The sequence below is a fragment of the Brachyhypopomus gauderio genome, chromosome 3 (assembly GCF_052324685.1).
Source record: "Brachyhypopomus gauderio isolate BG-103 chromosome 3, BGAUD_0.2, whole genome shotgun sequence".
Lineage (NCBI taxonomy): Eukaryota > Metazoa > Chordata > Actinopteri > Gymnotiformes > Hypopomidae > Brachyhypopomus > Brachyhypopomus gauderio.
In genome coordinates this window covers 28,753,520-28,759,785 of record NC_135213.1, presented here as the reverse complement: position 1 = coordinate 28,759,785, position 6,266 = coordinate 28,753,520, and the positions used below count along the sequence as shown (strand labels likewise).

The window sequence follows — 6,266 nt, the reverse complement described above, 5'->3', positions numbered from 1 at the left end:
GGCACGGCGGTGCCATGTGGCAGCTCAATCCCCCTGGCGTTGCCATGGCGAGCGTGCCAGCCTGCTCTGCCAGCCCCACCTCGTCTGTGCTCTGCCTGCTGGAAACTATGGAAACCCGCCGTGCACAAACTCATTGTTGTCAAAAATAAATAAATAACAAAAACAAAAAAGGGAACGGCTGAAACAGGCTGAGCGGTGCGGCTCGGCGGCCGGGCGTGCTGGAGGGGCGGCGGGGCCCAGACCGGCCGTGGAACTCCCAGACCTGCGGCACGGCAGACGAAGGCAGAGCGGAGACGGCCGCACGGGCCACACGGCCCCTCCCCTGCCAAACCTGCCCCACCCCCATCTCTGAGAGGGGGAGGGGCGTCCTCGCATGTCCTGCAGAACCTGAGCAAGCAGGCGGTTGCTGGTGAAGACCGCCGGTCAAGCCACCTAAGATGAGGAAGACCACATGAAGGAGGCCACATGTCTGAATGCTCCATCTGTTCCTCTGCAGCACCTCCAACTGAAACATGACTCTGATCAGTGAAGCCATCTTCTTCTGCAGAAGAAAATAGAGCAGGTCTGATAATGGTTTAACGCTCTGATGTGTGTTCACTTGTTCATTGTCATCTTAAGATTGAGCGGAATACTGCAGCTACAATATACAAATAGTAACACGATTGCACACCTGCTGAAATCCATTTAGAGACTCTAGTCATGGTCTAGTGCCGTAAAGGGCCGTTGGCGTTCAGCAGACTTCAAAAGAACTTCTCCCCAATGTGGAGCGCTGGCCCAGGAAGGGAACCCGTGCAGAAAGATACACGCGAGGGATTGGTGATCGATCAGGTGCCTCCCGAAGACGTCTGCCTGCCCAGATCATAGTGCCCCACTCAAACACTGTGACTGTCCAGTCCTGCAGCTAATACACACGTGGGACACGTGGGGTTGTTGTGCATAATTCCCCAATGCCCCCTGACTGAAAATGTAAAAAAAAAAAAAACTAGTTGAATCAGTTGTTTAATCTGCTTACACAACTGGATTAAACATCTGATCTAAATGGAATTTGGCAGGTGTGCAATCATGTCACTATTAGTTTAAGCAACTTACCTTATCTTCTTATTTATTTGTGCCACTTAAGGTAATCAAAACTACAACACAGCACGATTAAGGCATCATCTAATGCAGTAATTCAGCTTGGACACATACCATAGGCACATACAGCAGGTTATACTTTATACGTACTAACCTGCCTCCTTCGAGTATCGCTGTGTCTCTGTCTGTCTGTCTAGATGTTCATACAATTAAACATTAAATGAACAAACTCCAGTCACTGTGTGATAAACCGAACAAGCATTTTAAAAATGGCATGTTCGTTTTTTGAGAATACATTAATTAAGGCTTGATGATTAAACTAATGGCTTGAACTGTATGATCTAGAACAGCGGGTTGAGACCCAAAGTGGAGAATCAGGTCTGAATGTTACAGACTCAGTGGGGGCCTTCTGCTCACACACCACTCGCTCATGCTGTCAGTCTTGCTACGACAGCAGGCTAAACACACCCGATTCTACTATACTGAAATCAAAATATTCAATGTCATAAAATTCTACTGAAAAAGCTGCATTCGTTCTGCGTTGTGATCATTTATGTATATAAATGATCCATAATAAATCTTGAGATTATGCTTTATTGTAGCTATATTGATTATTGTGGCTTATTGTACATCCTCTTTCATGTAATTGGCTTATTGTACATCCTCTCTCATGTCATTGGCTTATTGTACAACCTCTCTTGTGTCATTGGCTTATTGTACATCCTCTCTCGTGTCATTGTGTTATTGTACATCCTCTCTCATGTCATTGGCTTATTGTACATCCTCTCTCGTGTCATTGTGTTATTGTACATCCTCTCTCGTGTCATTGTGTTATTGTACATCCTCTCTTGTGTCATTGTGTTATTGTACATCCTCTCTAGTGTCATGGTGTTATTGTGCATCCTCTCTCACAATTGCAATCATTTAATTTAGTGATTGGTATTTACAGATTAAAAATATATTTTCTGTAAAAACAAGGTCGCACTATGGCATCCATTTTCTGCATAACTTAATCAGTTTTGTTTGTTTCTTGTTAAGACACTGAACATACACAGAACCAGTCTGAACTGATATCCCAGTTTCATTATTTTCCAAGTGTTCCTTGTTAAAATGATAATGTATTGAGTTATAATATCTTATTCATAATTATAAGGCCACCATTGATGAGTTAGATGTTTTGTTGAGGTAAACTCTACATTGCCAAACAGGTCATGATTTTTTTACATCCCTAAATACTGTCAGTGGTATGTAATTATAAATTGACGTGGTGGCTAATATGGTCAATTCAACTGAAGTATGTAATTATATTATGATTTCGCATTAACAGCAAGAACAATATTAATTTTGTTCTTATTTCCTCTTGCTAAGTGAAGTTGCTAAGTTGTCTGTAATAACTACTAGGCTAGATATGTCTTCACCATAAGGTTTATGACTCTCATTGTGTGTTGCTTCACCATACATAAACTACAGATGTATCATTATTTCAGCATCTGTTCTTTATATGTGAGTGCGTGCGTGCATGCACGTGTTTGTGTGTGTGTGTGTGTGTGTGTGTGTGTGTGTGTGTGTGTGTGTGTGTGTGTGTGTGTGTGCGTGCGTGCATTTGTGTGTTACAGAATAGGATCTCAGTTGCTTAAACACCAGAGAACAGTAGCAATTCTTGTTGCCATGGCAATGTCCAGACCACATTTGTGTTGAAATCAGAAGATAAGAGAGATGTATTTACCGCGTCTTCCTGCTTGTGCTCTGACTGCAGTGTGATGGGATGCGTCCCTCCTTCTGGGTGTGTGCTGGTGGTCAGGACAGCGGCAGACGCAGGCACAGGACAAACGCCTTGGATGCTTGTCAGGCCATGATGTGGACGGTGTCCAATGCAAAAGCCATGTCTGCGTATTATTTGATTACAAGCCTATTATGTTCATAATAACATATTTACTTCGAGGAATCAGTTATTTGCAGAGCTTATTTAATTTTCACACTCATACACACACACACACACACACACACACACACACACACACACACACACACACACACACACACACACACAAACACACAGAGATGAGATTTCACAAGCATACAAGCTGTGACACGGTATGAGGATCTAGGGAGGTGAGATGTTGATGAAGGCAGCCTCAGTGTTTCACAGTCCACATGGTGCAAAGAGCGCACTCTCTCACTCCTTCACTCTCACTCCTTCACCCTCTCACTCCGTCACTTTACTCTTTGCTAAGTTCAGCTCCCTGTGAGAGAACTTTTTGAATTACAGCTAAGATGAGCTGGAAGAGAAAAGAGACTGATATAAATTAGAAGTACCGGAGTTGGTGAAGAACTGGAGGAGCTAGAGGACTGGGGTCTAGAAAACAGGGGGTCTAGAGGACATGCAGTGTAGAGGACCAGGGGATTAGAGGACCCGGAGACTAGAGGACTGAGGGACTAGAGGACTGGGGGACTAGAGGACTGGGGGACTAGAGAACTGAGGGTCTAGAGGACTGGGGGACTAGAAGACTAAGGGACTAGAAGACTAAGGGACTAGAAGACTGGGAGACTAGAGCACTGGCGGACTAGAGGACTGGGAGACTGGACAGCTGTCTGCCAGCCAATCCTGGAGGATCAGACTCATAGAGTCTAGAGAAAATTTAACCTCCACCTGTCAAATCCAACCTGCACATATCACAGAAATACTCTCTCTCCCCCCCCCACACACACACACACACACACATACACACACACACACACACACACCTGTGAGTGGTATCCCCTAAGAATCAAACACACACACATACACCTGTGACTGGAGTCCCCTATGAATCACACACACACACACACACACACACACACACACACACACACACACACACACACACACACACACACACACAGGGATATAAATGAACAGTCTATCCAGCAGTAGTTCAACATAAGACCTGAGAAGAACTGAAAATTATTTTCTTACTGGTCATCTTACACTAACATTTTTAGAAGCCCCCTCCACCAACATAAATACTAAACTACACCTTAAGAACTCCTAAACTACACCTTAAGCTCTCCTAAACTACACCCTTAAACATATACTTTGGCCTAAGCTTTGAATGCTCTAGTGCATAATTTCAGCATACATGAGAAATGATTTGAATGTAGCATGAGGGCAAATATACATGTTATAAACAACCCCATTATGAACATCCCCCTGTTATAAACACCTCCTGTAATAAATACCCTATTATAAACACCCCCTGTTAAAAACTCCTCCTGTTATAAATATCCCATTATAAACACCCCCTGTTATAAACACCCCCTGCTATTAACACCCCATTATGAACATCCCCCTGTTATAAATACCCCTGTTATAAACACCCCATTATGAACATCCCCATTATAAACACCTCCCTGTTATAAACACCCCATTATGAACATCCCCGTTATAAACACCTTCTGTTATAAACACCTCCCTGTTATAAACACCCCATTATGAACATCCCCCTGTAATAAATAACGCTTGTTATAAACACCCCCTGCCTGTGTTCTGCAGCTGTGCCTCACTGTGCCACAAGAGCTGGGCTTTCTGTAATAACATCCATTAGCAAGGTGTGTGTGTGTGTTTGATTATATATCTGAGATCAAATTTCATTTCAAATAATATAATGCCTATTTAACTAGTATTCCGCACACTGTGCTTAGGAAGTAGTAAACTGAATATCAGGGTTTGGTTTTTAAACCACATACACAAATCAGACTGCATTTCAAACTCATTTAACTTCACAAGTCAGACTGTATTTAAAACTCATTTAATATTACAAATCAGACTGTATTTAAAACTCATTTAACATCACAAATCAGACTGAATTTAAAACTCATTTAACATCAGACTGCAAATTATGGTAAATGAAAAACATCAAATAAATTAGAATAAGAATTACAATACAATTCTGTTGCTCTGCTTTTGAGTATAGGTTAGCTACTGTGATTTTGACCTTTTAAATAAATCGTGCTTAACCTGCTAAAATTATTAAAAAATGAATTTTTTGTTTTTTTTGGGGTTTTTTCTTTTTTACATTGAAGTAATAATTCTATGTAAAGGTATATGACATAAAAACAAGAAAATTATAGCATATTAAATTATCCACAACATTAATAATTTTCACATTTAATAAATATACATACCATAATAAATGGAGTTCTCATAATCTCACTTTACACATTTATTGCTGAGGACATTGGAATGTTGTAGATCCCCTCCACATTTTATAATGTTATGGAGCCCCTCCCCCTTGCCATCTGAATGTTGAGGAGACCCTCCCCCTTGCCATCTGAATGTTGAGGAGACCCTCCCCCTTGTCATCTGAATGTTGAGGAGCCCCTCCCCCTTGCCATCTGAATGTTGAGGAGCCCCTCCCCCTTGTCATCTGAATGTTGAAGAGCCCCTCCCCCTTGTCATCTGAATGTTGGGGAGCCCCTCCCCCTTGTCATCTGAATGTTGGGGAGCCCCTCCCCCTTGTCATCTGAATGTTGGGGAGCCACTCCCCTAGTTTATTTAGCATGGTTGGGACTGTACCTCTTTTTTCTGAAAATTTGTAGACTGAAAGGCAAGATCCAGTAGCCAATGACATTAAAGTCTTCAACATTTGGAGTTTACATTTAGAATGTAACATGTAAACGTGGTGCAACATTTATATTTATGTATGCACAACATTTTGGATATATTGATTATATATTGATATATATATTTTCATATTTCAAACCACTAGAGGGCACTGTGCACAGCATGAAGGGTCAGATGACACAGGTCAGGTGAGAAACACATGGAACAAGAGAGGAAGTAGTCTGGTGGTGGGAACATATGGTCCTTACTGCAGCTTTAGTAAACAATACAGTCCTGAAATTCTGCAGGTCAGTTTACAATACTACATGTTCAGTTTCATGTTTGTAAATAATCAGCAGATGGGACGTCACTGGGTCACAATGTATAATCACAAATTCATAAATATGTGTCCCATTCTGAAATGGAAGGAGCCACCAGTACCTTTCAGTCTGGACACAGTCAGATATGAACACTGATTCAGTCTGAACATAGTTAGATGTGTACACTGATTCAGTCTGGACACAATCAGATGTGAACACTGATTCAGTCTGGACACAATCAGATGTGAACACTGATTCAGTCTGGACACAATCAGATGTGAACACTGATT

At 41.9% G+C, this 6,266-nt stretch overlaps 1 long non-coding RNA gene across 1 annotated transcript in view; it reads left to right on the top strand.

Annotated features, from left to right (window-relative positions):
- LOC143510973 (uncharacterized) overlaps window positions 1-3,010 on the top strand; it is a 17,952-nt gene extending 14,942 nt beyond the window's left edge. Inside the window, exon 3 of the long non-coding RNA XR_013130125.1 lies at window positions 2,831-3,010. This is a non-coding gene — a long non-coding RNA (uncharacterized LOC143510973). The remainder of the gene's footprint in view (window positions 1-2,830) is intronic.
- The last annotated feature ends 3,256 nt before the right edge of the window (window positions 3,011-6,266 follow it).